We start from the raw sequence: 23550 nt of genomic DNA, 5'->3' as shown, positions 1-23550 counted from the left end.
AAAAATCAACAAAAATTTCGTTAAAATCCCTTCAAAGCAAAATTTGCCTAAAAAAATGCACTTTTTGTCTCTTTGCGCTATAATTTTACCCCCTTAAAATGCTTCAAAACTCACCAAACTTGGCACACACATCAGGACTGGCAAAAATTGCAATCCAAAAAACAAACAAACAAAAAAAAAAACTTAAAAATTGAGCTCTAGCACAATTTTTGAATAAAACACAGAAAAAACTGCTCCTGGGAAGAAAACACAGACAAAACTGCTTGTAACTTCCGGTAGGAATGTCGGAAACACATGCAATCAAAAACTTCTATGTAGGTCTCACTTAGGCCTACATTTTACTCGTTGACATCCTTTAGCAACAATCCACAGGAAGTTGGCAATTACCCCTTCAAAAGAAAAGTTTTGTAAAAACCCGTCACCTTTCTTCAAACATTATCTCCTCTGAGCGCGTTTGTCGTTTCGGCTTCAAACTCGCACAGGAGAGAGTTTGAACCCTTCTGATTAAAAGTTATTGAAAGAGTTGTGATTACTGCTCCGGTTTGGATTTTACGCACCATCAAAAAAAACCTGCGCAAATTTTCCTACAAAATGTCATTTTTGCCTCTTTGAGCTGTAATTTGACCCCCTTAAAATGCTTCAAGGTGCAAGTTAAAGCACTACTATGCAAAGCGAAAGCCATTTATCAACAACATCCAGAAAAAAACGATCTGTAATTTCACCCCCTTAACATGCTTCAAAACTCACCAAATTTTACACACACATTAGGACTGGCGAAAATTGCCATCTAATAAAAAACCAAACCCCAAAAATCAGAAGTAAGCTCTAGCGCCCCCTAAGAAAAAACACAGACAAAACTGCTTATAACTTCTGTTAGGAATGTCGTAGAGACATGAATCAAAAACTTCTATGTAGGTCCAGGGCTTGAGTCTCGGCGGCAGCAGCCAAAGGCGGGCCCGACCAACGCTGCTTGCAGCTTTAATGTTCATTTGATATTGCCTCAAGGGCCAAATTAAATTACACGGTGGGCCAAATTTGGCCTGCGGGCCAGAGTTTGACACCCATGCTCTAACACCAATCATTTCCCCACCTTGTCTGAAGGTTGCCCCCCCCCCCCCCCCCCCCCCCCCCCCCACTTCCGTGGCTTCACGGGGGCCCTAATGGGCATCGTGGGAGGCTGTGGAGCCGGAGTGATGGACGGTAAACGTGTGATGTGTTGACAAGGGATTTTTTTCTTTCTCTCTCTCCCCACAGCAGTCGGCCACAGAGACCGAGGAGCTTATTTCACACTTCATTTCATTTTAATACCTGGAAGAGCGTCGGGAGAGAAGAGCCCCGCCTCTACCAGCCAGATGAGCAAACACTGACACGTACGTACAGTATCAACCATAAAGACTCACATGTAAATATGGGGATCACACCTCCTTTCACACACTTATCCGAGTGTTAGAAAAACATGTGCAAAGTGACACAAAAGGAATCGGGTGGAGTTCCGAAAGAACAACTGAGAGTTAGAACTGCATTTTATGGACCATATGAGTTGGAATTTTTGAAGAAAAACATATATTTCCATATATAAGTTGAGAAATAAGTTATTTCCGCAGAAATATTTTGTTTAAATACCATAATTGTTTCCAAAAAGTCTCTGCAGTAAAACAGCTGATCCAACAAAACAGAAGCCATGGTCATGGACCCACGAGCTGCAGAAGCTAGCTTTCCAATCAGCTAAACAGACTCAATAACTCCACGCTGACGTTTTGGTGAGTTTACGAAACCTGAAACAATACAACAATTTTTTTGGGGTAATATATACTAAATATACATATATACTTTAGGTCAGGAAAGAAACACAGATGCTATTTCATCCCTACAAGCCTGTTTTGCAGGTATCTTTAGCAGAAAATACTTAAAAAAAATGTATCTTTATATGCATATGTACATGTATATGTATATATATGTCTATATATATATATAGACATACATATACATATATAAGAGTATATATACGTACGTATATGTATATATATATGTATATGTGTATATGTATGTGTATATAATATATATACATAAGTGTATATACATATATATACATAAGTATATATGTGTATGTATACACATATATGTGTGTATATATATATATGTGAATATATATGTATATATATTTGTATGTATGTGTTTATAATATACACACATAATTATATATGTATATGTACACATATATGTGTATATATATGTGAATATATATACACACATATATATATATATATATATTTATATTTGTATGTATGTGTTTATAATATACATACATAAGTATATAAACATATATACATAAGTATGTATGTATATGTACACATTTGTGTATATATATGTGAATATATATACACACACACATATATATATATATATATAAATATAAATATATACACATATATATATTTATATATGTATATATATATGCATATATTTATATATATGTATATATATATATTATACATACATATATATATATATATATATATATATATATGTATAATTTTTTTTTTTTTTTAAATGTGTAGAACGTAATGGATATATAATTATTATATTAGGATATTAAGAGTATAGGAAACTTCAACTCCTACCTTTTTTTTTTTACTTTCATGACCTCCTTAAAGTTTTGTAAACAATCAGAAATATCAAACAGCTAAAAGGCGCCAAACATGGATAAGTGTGGAGGGTCTTTAGCATTTTCCCATCATGCATTGCAATAGATTTGACATTGTTTATAAATCCTCAAAGATCAGTGAGCAGGTTGTGTTACGTGTGACCGTGTGTGTTGACCTTTTTGTGTTGGTTAGATTTTATTTCAATTTTTTTTGCACCATGACTAGGGAAGGCTGTTTGCATTGGGTCGTATAAGTAAATTTGTGCGCAATCCTCCAGCTAGAGCACAATTAAAGTTCATTTAATGTTGTCAACACAATAACACCAAAGCCAGACTATTGAAATGAAAGCAAAATTGTTCATGAAACTTAGTTTGCACACCCCTGGCTCACTAGATTGTTAATCCTCGACTCTGGTTGGTCTTGGCACCAAAACACCTAGGAGGTTTCTTCCCTGCAAAAGGATGCAGCCTTCATCGCAGGCAGTGGTGCACGCCCGCCTTCTGCCGCCAAGGACTGTTTAACGACTAGTTGCATTAAAAGGATATGAAGGGGAGGCTGGGTGTGGATGATGTAAGGCCGTGGACCAGCCAGGGTCACTGGGGGTGAAATGAGGGCTGAAGGCAATGAAGATAGGAGGAGTGAAGCAGCCATGTGATGATCGCCTTTAAAAGCTTTTATCTCTTGCGCTTTTTACCAGACGCTCGCTGACCTCTGAAATGGGAAGCCCTAGCGCCGCTCGCCTCCCGGCCAATGGGACGCCGGCCGCCCCGTGGAAAGTCTTAAATGCCAAACTGAAAGACGGCACCATTAGTGGGAGTCGGGAAATTAAACACAGAACAAAGCAAGCATCATCATAGCCATGGTGGAATTATAACAGTGACAGATGGCAGTCACACATAAGAGATACGTGTAGACTGCAAGGTGATGGCAGTCTCACATAAGAGACACGTGTTGACTGCAATATGATGGCAGTCACACATAAGAGATACGTGTAGACTGCAAGGTGATGGCAGTCTCACATAAGAGACACGTGTTGACTGCAATATGACGGCAGTCACACTTAAGAGATACGTGTAGACTGCAAGATGATAGTGGTCACACATAAGAGATACTTGTAGACTGCAATCTGATGGCAGTCACACATAAGAGATACATGTAAACTGTAATATGATGGCAGTCGCACATAAGAGATACGTGTAGACTGCAAGGTGATGGCAGTCTCACATAAGAGACATGTGTTGACTGCAATATGACGGCAGTCACACATAAGAGATACGTGTAGACTGCAAGGTGATGGCAGTCTCACATAAGAGACACGTGTTGACTGCAATATGACGGCAGTCAAACTTAAGAGATACGTGTAGACTGCAATCTGATAGTGGTCACACATAAGAGATACGTGTAGACTGCAGGGTGATGGCAGTCACACATAAGAGATACGTGTAGACTGTAATCTGATGGCAGTCACACATAAGAGATACGTGTAGACTGCAAGGTGATGGCAGTCTCACATAAGAGACATGTGTTGACTGCAATATGACGGCAGTCACACATAAGAGATACGTGTAGACTGCAAGGTGATGGCAGTCTCACATAAGAGACACGTGTTGACTGCAATATGACGGCAGTCACACTTAAGAGATACGTGTAGACTGCAATCTGATAGTGGTCACACATAAGAGATACGTGTAGACTGCAGGGTAATGGCAGTCACACATAAGAGATACGTGTAGACTGTAATCTGATGGCAGTCACATATAAGAGATAGGTGTAGACTGCAGGGTGATGGCAGTCACACATAAGAGATACGTGTAGACTGCAATCTGATGGTAGTCACATATAAGAGATACGTGTAGACTGCAATATGATGGCAGTCACACATAAGAGATACGTGTGGACTGCAATATGATGGCAGTCACACATAAGAGAAATGTGTAGACTGCAAGGTGATGGCAGTCACACATAAGTGATACGTGTAGACTGCAATGTGATGGCAGTCACACATAAGAGATACGTGTAGACTGCAATATGACGGCAGTCACACATAAGAGATGCGTGTAGACTACAATATGATGGCAGTCACACATAAGAGATACGCGTGGACTGCAATATGACGGCAGTCACACATAAGAGATACGTGTAGACTGCAATATGATGGCAGTCACACATAAGAGATAAGTGTAGACTGCAATATGATGGCAGTCACACATAAGAGATATGTGTAGACTGCAATATGATGGCAGTTACACATAAGAGATACGTGTAGACTGCAATATGATGGCAGTCACACATAAGAGATATGTGTAGACTGCAATATGATGGCAGTCACACATAAGAGATACGTGGAGACTGCAATATGATGGCAGTCACACATAAGAGAAATGTGTAGACTGCAATGTGATGGCAGTCACACATAAGAGATACGTGTAGACTGCAATATGATGGCAGTCACACATAAGAGATACGTGTAGACTGCAATCTGATGGCAGTCACACATGAGAGATACGTGTAGACTGCAATATGACGGCAGTCACACTTAAGAGATACGTGTAGACTGCAATATGATGGCAGTCACACATAAGAGATATGTGTAGACTGCAATATGATGGCTGTCAAACATAAGAAATACATGTAGACTGCAATATGATGGCAGTCACACATAAGAAATACATGTAGACTGCAATATGATGGCAGTCACACATAAGAGATACGTGTAGACTGCAATATGATGGCAGTCACACATAAGAGATAAGTGTAGACTGCAATATGATGGCAGTCACACATAAGAGATATGTGTAGACTGCAATATGATGGCAGTTACACATAAGAGATACGTGTAGACTGCAATATGATGGCAGTCACACATAAGAGATATGTGTAGACTGCAATATGATGGCAGTCACACATAAGAGATACGTGTAGACTGCAATATGATGGCAGTCACACATAAGAGAAATGTGTAAACTGCAATGTGATTGCAGTCACACATAGGGGATACGTGTAGACTGCAATATGATGGCAGTCACACATAAGAGATATGTGTAGACTGCAATATGATGGCAGTTACACATAAGAGATACGTGTAGACTGCAATATGATGGCAGTCACACATAAGAGATATGTGTAGACTGCAATATGATGGCAGTCACACATAAGAGATACGTGTAGACTGCAATATGATGGCAGTCACACATAAGAGAAATGTGTAAACTGCAATGTGATTGCAGTCACACATAGGGGATACGTGTAGACTGCAATATGATGGCAGTCACACATAAGAGAAATGTGTAGACTGCAATGTGATGGCAGTCACACATGAGAGATATGTGTAGACTGCAATATGATGGCAGTCACACATAAGAGATACGTGTAGACTGCAATATAATGGCAGTCACACATAAGAGAAATGTGTAGACTGCAATATGATGGCAGTTATTCATAAGAGATACGTGTTGACTGCAATACGATGGCAGTCACACATAAGAGATACGCGTAGACTGCAATATGACATACGTACTGAAAATTTGCACGCGTCCGCCTCTGTAGTCTGTGCCCACAACGTAATCGATAACTTCTACATCGGCAGTGCGCCCTATTGTACGGAAAATGCAGTAATGTTACGATGTGCGATACCACTGATTGATACCAAGTCAAATTCAGCCTGGTATCGGCGATTTCGATATGCCTAATGTGTAACGTGTCTGCAAAAATAAAAAAATAAAAATTATTTTCAAATATTAACATATTTATGAAAAAAAATAACAGTAAAAATTTAATAAAAATCAGAGAGTAATGAAAAAAATCTGACATTTTTGCGCAAATAATTAATAATATATGCTAAGTTTTGTCTTTAAATTTAAAGGTTTCTCGTTGTTCCCTTTGGGTTGAGTTTTTTTTCTTGCTCGGATGCCGGATCAGTCCTTGTGGTTTGTGCAGCCCTTTGAGATATTTGTGACCAATCGCTCTAGAAATAAACTTTTGATTGATTGACTTAGATGCCCGAGCATAATAGTAACAGTTTGTTTGGAACATGCTAACAGAGTGACATCCAAACCCTAATGACTCGTTTACTTAAAGCTTGGATTAAGTCCGCTTCGGCCTTTCAAAATTCACTAGCGCGATGCTAAATTGTTTTTTACCATAGACATGCTAGTGGTTAGCATCAGCGATTGCACATGGCGATTTCAACGCCTCCGGACTTTGTAACAAAAACCACACCTAGGATGCACTTTTAAAATCAGTCAGCTCGTCTGTAATAAGTGCGACACTTGCAGTGCAAACACTTTGTAGGATTCAACAAAATGGCCATTTTACATCTTGGAATGGAAACTGCATATAATACTTGCAAATGAGACTCAGAAGTGGATGTAAAGAAGATATAAGCACTGTTATTATCAAATGTATATGTATGTATATATGTATATATATATATATATATATATATATATATATATATATGTATGTATATATAATCGAACGTATAAACACGCATAGAAACAGAGAGACTGAGTACCACTATAGATAGCGGGAACTGGTACTGAAAATCAATTCAAACCTGAACTCGAATTGAGTTCCACGCACGATAAGTACACAAACACATAGTTGTACACGGATGCATAGTGCAAAGAGTACTCACAATGTGTACAATTTCCCTGCTTGTCAGATCCCATTTAGCACCCGGCCAAATGGTGAAAATGCATTTCATGCCTCTGATTGGTTAATTACTCTCTGTTGTGTTCTCGTTAGCGTTTGACGGAATGAGAGTCAGCAGACGTGCCAGACGAGGACTCTAAAAATATGTTCCGGTTACCGAGGAAGAAAGGGCAACACGCTCGGAAATGTTTGGACTGGGACCAGAGAAGAAATGAGATAACCTGAAAGGGAAGTAATAATAATAACAATTTACTAGTTTTTCTTCTGCGAGGAGCATTTCACCAAATCTGTGCCTTTTTTTTAACCTTAAATCAAGTAACACACATGTCGAACTACCCCAAAATTCAGGCAAATGTTCCTAAGCTGAATGACTTTCCAACATGGAATCAGTAAACAAATGAAAAATAACTATGTCTATGCAATACATACTTTTATTGAAAAACAAATTGTGGAATAATTACAAATATTCATAAGGCAACAACAACAAAAGCATTTATTTTCTATAGACACACATGCACACTTACTTATATGACCCAATCCAAACAACCTTCCCTAGTCATGGCGCGGAATAAACAATTCAACCAACACAAAAAGTCGACAAACTATTGTGGATATAATTTAAAAAACAAAAACAAAAAAAACAGCCAGCCACTATAATAAATCAATCAATCAATGTTTATTTATATAGCCCCAAATCACAAATGTCTCAAAGGACTGCACAAATCATTACGACTACAACGTCCTCGGAAGAACCCACAAAAGGGCAAGGAAAACTCACACCCAGTGGGCAGGGAGAATTCACATCCAGTGGGACGCCAGTGACAATGCTGACTATGAGAAACCTTGGAGAGGACCTCAGATGTGGGCAACCCCCCCTCTCTAGGGGACCGAAAGCAATGGATGTCGAGCGGGTCTAACATGATACTGTGAAAGTTCAATCCATAGTGGCTCCAACACAGCCGCGAGAGTTCAGTTCAAGCGGATCCAAGACAGCAGCGAGAGTCCCGTCCACAGGAAACCATCTCAAGCGGATCAGCAGCGTAGAGATGTCCCCAACCGATACAGGCGAGCGGTCCATCCTGGGTCCCGACGAGCGGTCCATCCTGGGTCTCGACTCTGGACAGCCAGTACTTCATCCATGGTCATCGGACCGGACCCCCTCCACAAGGGAGGGGGGGACATAGGAGAAAGAAAAGAAGCGGCAGATCAACTGGTCTAAAAAGGAGGTCTATTTAAAGGCTAGAGTATACAGATGAGTTTTAAGGTGAGACTTAAATGCTTCTACTGAGGTAGCATCTCGAACTGTTACCGGGAGGGCATTCCAGAGTACTGGAGCCCGAACGGAAAACGCTCTATAGCCCGCAGACTTTTTTTGGGCTTTAGGAATCACTAATACGCCGGAGTCTTTTGAAGGCAGATTTCTTGCCGGGACAGATGGTACAATACAATCGACAAGATAGGCTGGAGCTAGACCGTGTAGTATTTTATACGTAAGTAGTAAAACCTTAAAGTCACATCTTAAGTGCACAGGAAGCCAGTGCAGGTGAGCCAGTACAGGTATATATGTATGTATATATGTATATAAAGGTATATACAGTATAGGTATATATGTATGTATATATGTATATAAAGGTATATACAGTATAGGTATATATGTATGTATATATGTATATAAAGGTATATACAGTATAGGTATATATGTATGTATATATGTATATAAAGGTATATACAGTACAGGCGTAATATGATCAAACTTTCTTGTTCTTGTCAAAAGTCTAGCAGCCGCATTTTGGACCAGCTGTAATCTTTTAATGCTAGACATGGGGAGACCCGAAAATAATACGTTACAGTAATCGAGACGAGACGTAACAAACGCATGGATAATGATCTCAGCCTCTTTAGTGGACAGAATGGAGCAAATTTTAGCGATATTACGGAGATGAAAGAAGGCCGTTTTAGTAACGCTTTTAATGTGTGACTCAAAGGAGAGAGTTGGGTCGAAGATAATACCCAGATTTTTTACAGAGTCACCTTGTTTTATTATTTGGTTGTCAAATGTTAAGGTTGTATTATTAAATAGAGGTCGGTGTCTAGCAGGACCGATAATCAGCATTTCCGTTTTTTTGGCATTAAGTTGCAAAAAGTTAGCGGACATCCATTGTTTAATTTCATTAAGACACGCTTCCAACTGACTACAGTCCGGCGTGTTGGTCAGCTTTAAGAAAATATCTATATTACGCCCATTAAAATCCATTGCAAGGCATGATGGGAAAAATGCAAAAAAAATAAAATAAACTCTCTCCACACTTATCTATGTTTTCCTGCATTTTAGCTGCTTGATATTTCGGATTGTTTACAAAATTTTAAGGAAGCTGTCACAAAGGTAAATAAGGTAGGAGTTGACCTTTCACATACTCTTCATATTCAATCGTAATAATTATTAATATATATGTATATATGTATGTATATATACAGTATATGTATGTGTATATATGTATATATGTGTACATATATACATATATGCACACACATATACTGTATATATACATACATATATACATACATATATATGTATATATAGACATATATATACATATATACATACATATATACTTACATATATATGTATATATATGCACACGTATATATACACAAAAATACACATATATATGTATATATATATACACACATATATATACATATATACTGTACATACATATATATACATCCATATATATACATTTATACATAGATATATATCTATATGTATATATATACACATATATATGTGTATATATATACATATATATATACATGTATATTTGTACACATATATATACATAATATATACAATATACACATATATATATACAAAATCTCCTGATGATTGAGGGAACCCCTCATGAAACAGTTCTGTAGAGATGAAGTAGACTTGTGATTTCTCCCACACCTACATATATATATATACACATATATATATATATATATATATATATATATATATATATATATATATATATATATATATATATATATATATATATATATATATATATATATATAAAGATAAGACCTTCTGGAGGAAAGTTCTGTGCTGAGGTGGAACAAAAATGTAGCTTCTTTGGTCACGATAAATCATCAATCAATGTTTACTTATGTAGCCCTGAATCACGAGTGTCTCAAAGGGCTGCACAAGCCAAAACCACATCCTGGGCTCAGATTCCACATCAGGGCAAGAAAAAAACTCAACCCAATGGGTTGACAATGAGAAACCTTGGAGGGGACCAATGCAATGGATGTCGAGTGGATCTAACATAATAGTGTGAGAGTCCAGTCCATGGTGGATCTAACATAATAGTGTGAGAGTCCAGTCCATAGTGGATCTAACATAAAAGTGAGAGTCCAGTCCATAGTGGATCTAACATAATAGTGTGAGAGTCCAGTCCATTGTGGATCTAACATAATAGTCTGAGAGTCCAGTCCATAGTGGATCTAACATAATAGTGAGAGTCCAGTCCATAGTGGATCTAACATAATAGTGTGAGAGTCCAGTCCATAGTGGATCTAACATAAAAGTGAGAGTCCAGTCCATAGTGGATCTAACATAATAATGAGAGTCTAGTTCATATTGGATCTAATATAAAAGTGAGAGTCCAGTCCATGGTGGATCTAATATAATAGTGTGAGAGTCCAGTCCATAGTGGATCTAACATAATAGTGTGAGAGTTCAGTCCATAGTGGATCTAACATAATAGTGTGAGAGTCCAGTCCATAGTGGATCTAACATAATAGTGAGAGAGTCCAGTCCATAGAGGATCTAACATAATAGTGAGAGTCCAGTCCATAGTGGATCTAACATAATAGTGTGAGAGTCCAGTTCATAGTGGATCTAACATAATAGTGTGAGTCCAGTCCATAGTGGATCTAACATAATAGTGAGACAGTCCAGTCCATAGTGGATCTAACATAATAGTGAGAGTCCAGTCCATAGTGGATCTAACATAATAGTGAGAGTCCAGTCCATAGTGGATCTAACATAATAGTGAGAGTCCAGTCCATAGTGGATCTAACATAATAATGTGAGTCCAGTCCATAGTGGATCTAACCTAATAGTGAGAGTCCAGTCCATAGTGGATCTAACCTAATAGTGAGAGTCCAGTCCATAGTGGATCTAACATAATAGTGAGAGTCCAGTCCATAGTGGATCTAACATAATAGTGAGAGTCCAGTCCATAGTGGATCTAACCTAATAGTGAGAGTCCAGTCCATAGTGGATCTAACATAATAGTGCAATGAGAGTAAAGTTCCATTCCATTCCAAAATCCATAAAGAAGTCTTGTCCTGTAGACAAAACGTTGTTATTTCCGACATATAACGGAAGTCTCCTGGACAACTTTGGCACCTAAACATTTGGTCCCTCCTGATTTAAACGGGATGCCTCTGCAGGCGTACTTGTGGACACCTCTGAATAAGTGAGCTCACACCTCCCTCTCAGCACTCAGCATTTGTTTTGCAGTTCTTTCTCTCGCCGGGGTCCCCACTGGGGGCCGAGGGTCTCCACAAAGCCCTGATACCCCCGGAGAATAGAAAGGGGGAAAAAAAGCAACAAAAAGAGAATCATAGTCGGAGAAAGGAGAGGGGGAAATATAGGGCGGGAGGTCACGCTGGACGGGACAGTCTGGGGTGGAAGGGACAGTCACTGGGAGAAGACTTTCTAAGGATGCCAGACAAAGGCAGCAGGGAGAATACTGGTGGATGACGGAGATAAAGACAGGAACATGAAAGCAAGAGACAAAGGCAGACATATTGGATGGTTTACAAGAAGGTTAAGGGACCGACTCGACTGCACCACATGGAAGTTTCAAAAGGAGAGCAGAGAGAGTCCGTTCCATCGGAGATTGTGGTGTGCGCTAGGTCTGAATACTCAATTATTAGGTCCGTACACGCTAAAGTGTTTGGCCCATTGCCGTGGCAACCAAGGGGCGGTGGACACATTCCCTTCCTTCTGTGAGAAACGTGTCCATACCCCGCAAAGTTGGCTTTTTTACTCTGTTTCACAGGTAGCATTTAGTAGGCTGTTAGCGTTAGCCAAGCTAGTTGCGTACCGTAGTTTTTGCGGAAAAAAAGAATGTTGTCTGTTTACTTCCAGGCCCATTTTACACGAAGGGGATCCAGGGTACGGTTGTGCTTTGTGGACGCCGTCTGCTGCTCCACACGCCGTAAGTCTTTGCTGTCCTCCAGCATTCTGTTTTTGTTTACTTTGCAGCCAGTTCAGTTTTAGCTTCCTTTTGTATAGGCTTCTCTTTTGTTAGCGGCACTTGCCTTTTGTTTATCCATCCATCCATTATCTACCGCTTGTCCCTTTTGGAGTGGCGGGGGGTGGTGCTGGAGCCTATTTTAGCTGCATTCAGGCGGAAAGCGGGGTACACCCTGGACAACATTCACACACTAGGGACCATTTAGTGTTGCCAATCAACCTATCCCCAGGTGCATGTCTTTGGAAGTGGGAGGGGCCTATCCCCAGGTGCATGTCTTTGGAGGTGGGAGGAGCCTATCCCCAGGTGCATGTCTTTGGAGGTGGGAGGGGGCCTATCCCCAGGTGCTTGTATTTGGAGATGGGCGGGGCCTATCCCCAGGTGCATGTCTTTGGAGGTGGGAGGGGGCCTATCCCCAGGTGCTTGTCTTTGGAGGTGGGAGGGGCCTATCCCCAGGTACATGTCTTTGGAGGTGGGAGGGGCCTATCCCCAGGTGCATGTCTTTGGAGGTGGGAGGAGCCTATCCCCAGGTGCATGTCTTTGGAGGTGGGAGGAGCCTATCCCCAGGTGCTTGTTTTTGGTGGTGGGAGGAGCCTATCCCCAGGTGCATGTCTTTGGAGGTGGGAGGGGGCCTATCCCCAGGTGCATGTCTTTGGAGGTGGGAGGGGTCTATCCCCAGGTGCTTGTCTTTGGAAGTGGGAGGCGCCTATCCCCAGGTGCTTGTCTTTGGAGGTGGGAGGGGCCTATCCCCAGGTGCATGTCTTTGGAGGTGGGAGGGGGCCTATCCCCAGGTGCTTGTCTTTGGAGGTGGGAGGGGGCCTATCCCCAGGTGCATGTCTTTGGAGGTGGGAGGGGGCCTATCCCCAGGTGCATGTCTTTGGAGGTGGGAGGGGGCCTATCCCCAGGTGCTTGTCTTTGGAAGTGGGAGGCGCCTATCCCCAGGTGCATGTCTTTGGAGGTGGGAGGGGCCTATCCCCAGGTGAATGTCTTTGGAGGTCGGAGGGGCCTATCCCCAGGTGCTTGTCTTTGGAGGTGGGAGGGGCCTATTCCCAGGTGCTTGTCTTTGGAAGTGGGAGGCGCCTATCCCCAGGTGCATGTCTTTGGAGGTGGGAGGGGGCCTATCCCCAGGTGCTTGTCTTTGGAGGTGGGAGGGGGCCTATCCCCAGGTGCTTGTCTTTGGAGGTGGGAGGCGCCTATCCCCAGGTGCTTGTCTTTGGAGGTGGGAGGGGCCTATCCCCAGGTGCATGTCTTTGGAGGTGGGAGGGGGCCTATCCCCAGGTGCATGTCTTTGGAGGTGGGAGGGGTCTATCCCCAGGTGCTTGTCTTTGGAGATGGGAGGGGCCTATCCCCAGGTGCATGTCTTTGGAGGTGGGAGGGGCCTATCCCCAGGTGCATGTCTTTTGAGGTGGGAGGGGCCTATCCCCAGGTGCGTGTCTTTGGAGGTGGGAGGAGCCTATCCACAGGTGCATGTCTTTGTAGGTGGGAGGGGGCCTATCCCCAGGTGCATGTCTTTGGAGCTGGGAGGGGGCCTATCCCCAGGTGCATGTCTTTGGAGGTGGGAGGGGGCCTATCCCCAGGTGCATGTCTTTGGAGGTGGGAGGGGGCCTATCCCCAGGTGCTTGTCTTTGGAGGTGGGAGGAGCCTATCCCCAGGTGCTTGTCTTTGGAGCTGGGAGGGGGCCTATCCCCAGGTGCATGTCTTTGTAGGTGGGAGGGGCCTATCCCCAGGTGCATGTCTTTGGAGGTGGGAGGGGCCTATCCCCAGGTGCATGTCTTTTGAGGTGGGAGGGGCCTATCCCCAGGTGCGTGTCTTTGGAGGTGGGAGGAGCCTATCCACAGGTGCATGTCTTTGGAGGTGGGTGGAGCCTATCCCCAGGTGCTTGTCTTTGGAGGTGGGAGGGGCCTATCCCCAGGTGCATGTCTTTGGAGGTGGGAGGGGCCTATCCCCAGGTGCATGTCTTTGGAGGTGGGAGGGGCCTATCCCCAGGTGCTTGTCTTTGGAAGTGGGAGGCGCCTATCCCCAGGTGTTTGTCTTTGGAGGTGGGAGGGGCCTATCCCCAGGTGCATGTCTTTGTAGGTGGGAGGGGGCCTATCCCCAGGTGCTTGTCTTTGGAGCTGGGAGGGGGCCTATCCCCAGGTGCTTGTCTTTGGAGGTGGGAGGAGCCTATCCCCAGGTGCATGTCTTTGGAGGTGGGAGGGAGCCAGAGTAGAACCCACGCATTCACAGGTAGAACATGCAAACCCCACACAGAAAGATCCCGAGCCCAGGATTGAACCCAGGACTATTCAGGACCTTCGTATTATGAGGCACTTGCACTAACCCCTCTTCCACCGTGCTGCCCGCCTTTTGTTTATGTTTGTTTTTTGAGCGTTAGATACCTTTTTACCTGCACGCTGTGCAGACTGTGGTTGAAAAACGCCGTCCGAGACCGTCGAGTCGTGCGATGGCGACTTCTACCTCCGCGGCGATATCATGGATCGCAATCGTTGAGGGCGGGGAAAAAAAAACATCAAAACAGGCGCGCTACTCAATAGTAGCCAGGATGCTTCTGGACGGGGGGGTGGGTTCCATTTTGAGGGCCCCTCCCCGCCCAGCGTGATGAAGGGAATTACACACCATCCCTCCCTTCTAATGTGGGAAAGTGCAAAGGGAAATAAAGGAGGCGGTCGCCGTGGCGATGAGGCGAGGTAGAGAGAGACGTGATTGCCTATTGACTCGGAGAGAGAGAGATAATTGTCCATTCTCTCTCTCTCCCCCCACGGCCGATTCGTCCCCCTCTTCTTCCACCTTTCCATCACTCTCCCTCGCCCATCCGTCTTTTTCCAATTACCTACTCCGTCTCTCCGCAAATCCATCATAATCATTTCCATGGCAACCGATCGCATCCTCCGCCGGCGTCGGGCCCATTGTGCGGTGTAATTGCGCGCCACAAACGCTCTTTCAGGGAGGCAAAGTGGTGCACAAAAGGGAGATGAAACTGGAGGGGAGCGTTTGATGTCCTTTTCTGTTTTGAATGTTTGCAGCGGCGTCCCCCGGCAGACGTCACTTCCACCCTGGACTAACGTCACCCTGCTCCCAGGCTGGGTTTGTGCCGACGCCATCGGTTCTTGGGAACCGGAAGAACGCAGGCCAGGATGTCTCCTCACACATTAACAAAGGAAGCCATCGCTGAAAACAAACAGGAAGTCGGCCATCTTGGTCTTTTACTTACATTTTTTGGCGGGAAAAAAAACAGGTCGTATTTTAACAAACTCCGCCCAGTAGTTTTCATTAAAAGAGTCGTGGTTAAAATGACAGATGCTACACAGATAGGTGATGATAAGTTGTGAATATTATTTTCCTACGCGATAAGATGTGGGCGTGGTATGGCACCAAACTTTGCTCCGATGGTTTTTGGCCATTTTTGGCGAAAACAACAGGTCGTACTTTAACGAACTTCTCTTAGAGACTTGAACCAAATGAGTCACAAATAAAATGATGGATATTACACATATAAGTGAAGATAAATTTGTAATATATTTTTCCTACGCCATAAGATGTGGGCGTGGTATGGCGCCAAACTTTGCTCCGATGGTTTTTGGCCATTTTTGGCGAAAATCACAGGTCATACTTTAACGAACTTCTCTTACAGACTTGAACCAAATGAGTCACAAATAAAATGATAGATATTACACATATAGGCGATGATAAATTGTGAATATATTTTTCCTACGCCATAAGATGTGGGCGTGGTATGGCGCCAAACTTTGCTCCGATGGTTTTTGGCCTTTTTCGGCAAAAAGTAAGTGTCGTACTTTAATGAAATCCTCCTAAGGACTTTGGCCACATAAATTGCAATTAAATTGATGGATATTACACATATAAGCGATGATAAATTGCAAACAAATTTTTCCTACGCCATAAGATGTGGGCGTGGTTTGGCGCCAAACTTTGCTCTGATGGTTTTTGGCCATTTTTGGCGAAAACAACAGGTCGTACTTTGACCAACTTCTCTTAGAGACTTGAACCAAATGAGTCACAAATAAAATGATAGATATTACACATATAGGTGATGGTAAATTGAGAATATATTTTTCCTACGTGATAAGATGTGGGCGTGGTATGGCGCCAAACTTTGCTCCGATAGTTTTTGGCCATTTTTGGCGAAAACAACAGGTCATATTTTAACGAACTCCTCTTAGAGACTTGAACCAAATGAGTCACAAATAAAATGATAGATATTACACATATAGGCGATGATAAATTGTGAATACAGTTTTCCTACGCCATAAGATGTGGGCGTGGTATGGCGCCAAATTTTGTTGCAATGGTTTTTGGCCTTTTTTCGGCAAAAAGCAAGTGTCGTACTTTAACGAACTCCTCCTAGGGACTTTGGCCAAATAAATTGCAATTAAATTGACAGATATTACACATATAAGTGAAGATAAATTGCGAATACATTTTTCCTACGTGATAAGATGTGGGCGTGGTATGGCGCCAAACTTTGCTCCGATGGTTTTTGGCCATTTTGGGCGAAAATCACAGGTCATACTTTAACGAACTTCTCTTACAGACTTGAACCAAATGAGTCACAAATAAAATGATATATATTACACATATAGGCGATGATAAATTGAGAATATATTTTTCCTACGCCATAAGATGTGGGCGTGGTATGGCGCCAAACTTTGCTCTGATGGTTTTTGGCCTTTTTTCCGGCAAAAAGTAAGTGTTGTACTTTCATGAACTCTTCCTACAGACTTTGGCCAAATAAATTGCGATTAAATTGACAGATATTACACATATAAGTGAAGATAAATTGTGAATATATTTTTCCTACGCCATAAGATGTGGGCGTGGTATGGCGCCAAACTTTGCTCTGATGGTTTTTGGCCTTTTTTTAGGCAAAAAGCAAGTGTAGTACTTTAACAAACTCCTCCTAGGGACTTTGGCCAAATAAATTGCAATTAAATTGATAGATTTAAAACAAATAAGTGATGATAAATTGCGAACAAATTTTTCCTACGCCATAAGATGTGGGCGTGGTATGGCGCCAATTTTTGTTCCTATGGTTTTTAGCCATTTTTGGCGAAAACAACAGGTCGTACTTTGACCAACTCCTCCTAAGGACTTTGGCCAAGTGAGTTGCAATTAAATTGGCAAAAATTACACATATAAGCGATGATAAATTGTGAATATATTTTTCCTACGCCATAAGATGTGAGCGTGGTATGGCGCCAAACTTTGCTCTGATGGTTTTTAGCCATTTTTGGCGAAAATAACAGGTCGTACTTTGACCAACTTCTCCTAGGGACTTTGGCCAAGTGAGTTGCGATTAAATTGAGAAATATTACACATATAAGCGATGATAAATTGTGAATATATTTTTCCTACGTGATAAAATGTGGGCGTGGTATGGCGCCAAACTTTGCTCCGATGGTTTTTGGCCTTTTTTCCGGCAAAAAGTAAGTGTCGTACTTTAACAAACTTCTCTTAGAGACTTGAACCAAATGAGTCACAAATAAAATGATAGATATTACACATATAGGCGATGATAAATTGTGAATATATTTTCCCTACGCCATAAGATGTGGGCGTGGTATGGCGCCAAACTTTGCTCCGATGGTTTTTGGCCTTTTTTCGGCAAAAAGTAAGTGTCGTACTTTAACGAACTCCTCCTAGGGACTTTGGCCAAATAAATTGCAATTAAATCGACAGGTATCACACATATAGGCGATGATAAATTGCGAAGAAATTTTTCCTACACCATAAGATGTGGGCGTGGTATGGCGCCAAACTTTGTTCCGATTGTTTTTGGCCATTTTTGGCGGAAACAACAGGTCGTACTTTAACGAGCTCCTCTTAGAGACTTGAACCAAATGAGTCACAAATAAAATGATGGATATTACACATATAGGCGATGATAAATTGTGAATACAGTTTTCCTACGCCATAAGATGTGGGCGTGGTCTGGCGCCAAACTTTGCTTTGAAGGTTTCTGGCCTTTTTTCCGGCAAAAAGTAAGTGTTGTACTTTAACAAACTCCTCCTAGGGACTTTGGCCAAATAAATTGCAATTAAATTGACAGATATTACACATATAAGTGATGATAAATTGCAAACAAATTTTTCCTACGCCATAAGATGTGGGCGTGGTTTGGCGCCAAACTTTGCTCTGATGGTTTTTAGCCATTTTTGGCGAAAACAACAGGTCATACTTTGACCAACTTCTCCTAGGGACTTTGGCCAAGTGAGTTGCGATTAAATTGACAAATATTACACATATAAGCGATGATAAATTGTGAATATATTTTTCCCACGCCATAAGATGTGGGCGTGGTATGGCGCCAAACTTTGCTCCGATGGTTTTTGGCCATTTTTGGCGAAAACAACAGGTCGTACTTTGACCAACTTCTCTTAGAGACTTGAACCAAATTAGTCACAAATAAAATTATAGATATTACACATATAGGTGATGGTAAATTGTGAATACAGATTTCTTACGCCATACGATGTCGGCGTGGTGTGGCGCCAAACTTTGCTCCAATGGTTTTTGGCCTTTTTTCGGCCAAAAAAAGGTGTCGTACTTTAACGAAATCCTCCTAGGGACTTTGGCCAAATAAATTGCAATTAAATTGACAGATATTACACATATAAGTGAAGATAAATTGTGAATATATTTTTCCCACGCCATAAGATGTGGGCGTGGTATGGCGCCAAACTTTGTTCCGATGGTTTTTGGCCTTTTTGGCGAATACAACAGGTCGTACTTTAACGAACTTCTCTTAGAGACTTGAACCAAATGAGTCACTAATAAAATGATAGATATTACACATATAGGCGATGATAAATTGTAAATACAGTTTTCCTACGCCATAAGATGTGGGCGTGGTATGGCGCCAAACTTTGCTCCGATGGTTTTTGGCCTTTTTTTTGCAAAAACAACAGGTCGTACTTTGACCAACTCCTCCTAGAGACTTTGGCCAAATAAATTGCAATTAAATCGACAGGTATTACACATATAGGCGATGATAAACTGCGAATACATTTTTCCTACGCCATAAGATGTGGGCGTGGTATGGTGCCAAACATTGCTCTGATGGTTTTTGGCCATTTTTGGCGAAAACAACAAGTCGTACTTTAACGAACTCCTCTTAAAGACTTGAACCAAATTAGTCACAAATAAAATGATAGATATTACACATATAGGCGATGATAAATTGTGAATACAGTTTTCCTACGCCATAAGATGTGGGCGTGGTTTGGCGCCAAACTTTGCTCCGATGGTTTTTGGCCTTTTTTCGGCAAAAAGTAAGCGTCGTACTTTAACGAAATCCTCCTAGGGACTTTGGCCAAATAAATTGCAATTAAATTGACAAATATTACACATATAAGTGAAGATAAATCGTGAATATATTTTTCCTACGCCATAAGATGTGGGCGTGGTTTGGCGCCAAACTTTGTTCCGATGGTTTTTGGCCATTTTTGGCGGAAACAACAGGTCGTACTTTAACGAACTTCTCTTAGAGACTTGAACCAAACGAATCACAAATAAAATGACAGATATTACACATATAGGCGATGATAAATTGTGAATATATTTTTCCTACGTGATAAGATGTGGGCGTGGTATGGCGCCAAACTTTGCTCCGATAGTTTTTGGCCATTTTTGGCGAAAACAACAGGTCGTACTTTAACGAACTCCTCTTAGAGACTTGAACCAAATCAGTCACAAATAAAATTATAGATATTACACATATAAGCGTTGATAAATTGCGAACTAATTTTTCCTACGCCATAAGATGTGGGCGTGGTATGGCGCCAAACTTTGTTACGATGGTTTTTGGCCTTTTTTCGGCAAAAAGTAAGTGTCGTTTTTTAAAGGAAATCATCCTAGGTACTTTGGCCAAATAAATTGTAATTAAATCGACAGGTATTACACATATAGGCGATGATAAATTGAGAACAAATTTTTCCTACGCCATAAGATGTGGGCGTGGTATGGCGCCAAACTTTGCTCCGATGGTTTTTGGCCTTTTTTTTGCAAAAACAACAGGTCGTACTTTGACCAACTTCTCCTAGGGACTTTGGCCAAGTGAGTTGCGATTTAATTGACAAATATTACACATATAGGCGATGATAAATTGAGAACAAATTTTTCCTACGCCATAAGATGTGGGCGTGGTATGGCGCCAAACTTTGCTCCGATGGTTTTTGGCCTTTTTTTTGCAAAAACAACAGGTCGTACTTTGACCAACTTCTCCTAGGGACTTTGGCCAAGTGAGTTGCGATTAAATTGACAAATATTACACATATAAGCGATGATAAATTGTGAATATATTTTTCCCACGCCATAAGATGTGGGCGTGGTATGGCGCCAAACTTTACTTTGATGGTTTCTGGCCTTTTTTTGGCGAAAACAACAGACCATACTTTCACCAACTTCTCCTAGGGACTTTGGCCAAGTGAGTTGCGATTAAATTGGCAAAAATTACACATATAAGTGATGATAAATTGTGAATACATTTTTTCCTACGCCATAAGATGTGGGCGTGGTATGGCGCCAAACTTTGCTCCGATAGTTTTTGGCCTTTTTTGTGTGAAAACAACAGGTCGTACTTTAACGAACTTCTCATAGAGACTTGAACCAAATGAGTCACAAATAAAATGATAGATCTTACACATATAGGTGATGGTAAATTGAGAATATATTTTTCCGACGTGATAAGATGTGGGCGTGGTATGGCGCTAAACTTTGCTCCGATGGTTTTTGGCCTTTTTTCCGGCACAAAGTAAGTGTCGTACTTTAACGAAATCCTCCTAGGGACTTTGGCCAAAAAAATTGCAATTAAATTGACAGGTAATACACATATAGGTGATGATAAATTGCGAACAAATTTTTCCTACGCCATAAGATGTGGGCGTGGTATGGCGCCAAACTTTGTTCCGATGTTTTTTGGCCTTTTTTTTTTTTAATACAACAGTTCGTACTTTAACGAACTCCTCTTAGAGACTTGAACCAAATGAGTCACAAATAAAATGATAGATATTACACATATAGGCGATGATAAATTGTGAATATATTTTTCCTACGTGATAAGATGTGGGCGTGGTATGGCGCCAAACTGAGAAGAACGTTGTATCAAAGTCTTGTGCCTGCTGGGATGCCAAAGTGTTGAATATTTTGCTAGAATTATTGACTATGAATAAAATCAAGAATAAGATTTCCAAATCCGAGTTTAAGAACCCCCGCATAGCTGTTATTTACATTTATTTACACACTATGATGTTCTAAATGTCGTTCTAAGCCTTCCAGTCAAAATTCTTCTTGCACAAAAACCATCATAGATTGTTTATTTGCGTGGATGCTTTGAAATGCGGATTCAGCCTCCGAGTCTGAAGGCTCCCAATCCTCTGCATGAATGAAAGTGAATGAATGAATGAATGTGTATTGGCTGACCTCGGGTCATGTGACATGCATGGCACCCATATTGGTGGGAATTGAATTAGCAACTTTGTCATTCCCGGGGGCGGGAGTCGGGTTAATTCCCCGAGATCAGCGATTCTCACCAAAGAATGACTTCATTTAATTCTGTGATTGTAACACTTGTATTTTCCTCGACTCAAACACAGTGTGACTGTTCAAAATGAGTGTAATGTTATATAATGCTTGCTGAATAAAACCTCAGACTTGTTTTTAATACAGACTTAGGCCTACTAGGCTACTGTATTTTAATGTTGACCATTATTTGGTGTTTTGTTTGACAACCATTTTATATAAAATGCAGATTACAAGAAACAAAGCTAATTTAATCCTACCCCTTTTTAAAAATGTTTAGCAATTTTAACACCTTTGTTTGTTCACTTCCTGCACTCAACCGCAAACAAATAGATAAATAAATGAGTCAATAGGTACATATTAAACGGGTTGGTAGATAAATACTATGAATATTCATTGGGACACTCGTTACTGGGAGACTCGTTAATGGTGTGCAGTAAAAATGACTAATCATCAAAGAGTATTTATTTATTTAAAAGCAAACTAAATACATTTTGACAGATATCCTCTAGACATGTCCACTTGGAAAATCACTGTTTTTTTTTGGGACAGAGGACCCTATTGTGTGTCTAAGGTTTTATTATTATTATACCGCCACCTCTTTGAGATGTAATTTGACCCCCTTAACATGCTATAAAACTCACCAAATTTTACACACACATCAGGACTGGCAAAAATGTCCATCTAATAAAAAAACAAACCCAAAAACTCAAAATTGCGCCTTAGCGCCCCCTAAGAAAAAACACAGACAAAACTGCTTGTAACTTCCGTTAGGAATGTCGTAGATACATGAAACAAAAACCTCTATATAGGTCTGACTTCGACCTAGATTTCATAAAATGACATCCTTCAGCAAAAATCAACAGGAAGTTGGCAAACACCCCTTCAAAACAAAAAAATCCTAAAAAATGTCATTTTCACCTCTTTGAGCTGTAATTCGACCCCCTTAACATGCTTCAAAACTCACCAAATTTGACACACACATCAGGACTGGCAAAAATTTCCATCTAATAAAAAACCAAACCCCAAAACTCAAAATTGCGCTCTAGCGCCCCTAGTAAAAAATACAGACAAAACTGCTTGTAACTTCCGTTAGAAATGTCGTAGATACATGAAACAAAAACCTCTATATAGGTCTGACTTAGACATAGGTTTCATAAAATGACATCTTTCAGCAAAAATCAACAGGAAGTTGGCAAACACCCCTTCAAAACAAAAAAATCCTAAAAAATGTAATTTTTGCCTCTTTGAGCTGTAATTTGACCCCCTTACCATGCTATAAAACTCACCAAACTGGACACACACATCAGGACTGGCGAAGATGTCCATCTAATAAAAAACAAATCCCAAAACTCAAAATTGCGCCTTAGCGCCCCCTAAGAACAAACACAGACAAAACTGCTTGTAACTTCCGTTAGGAATGTCGTATATACATGAAACAAAAACCTCTACATAGGTCT

The 23550-nt window shown here is 41.1% G+C and overlaps 1 long non-coding RNA gene across 1 annotated transcript; it reads left to right on the top strand.

The window, feature by feature from the left end:
- Positions 1 to 1144: 1144 nt before the first annotated feature.
- Positions 1145 to 22238, top strand: LOC133545233 (uncharacterized). The gene is made up of 4 exons (XR_009804766.1): positions 1145 to 1370; positions 1643 to 1760; positions 12448 to 12517; positions 15577 to 22238. It is a non-coding gene; the product is annotated as an uncharacterized LOC133545233 (long non-coding RNA).
- Positions 22239 to 23550: the final 1312 nt, after the last annotated feature.

This window comes from Nerophis ophidion, linkage group LG28, assembly GCF_033978795.1.
Source record: "Nerophis ophidion isolate RoL-2023_Sa linkage group LG28, RoL_Noph_v1.0, whole genome shotgun sequence".
Lineage (NCBI taxonomy): Eukaryota > Metazoa > Chordata > Actinopteri > Syngnathiformes > Syngnathidae > Nerophis > Nerophis ophidion.
Note: the sequence above shows the minus strand (reverse complement) of the source record. Positions and strands in the feature narration are given on the sequence as shown.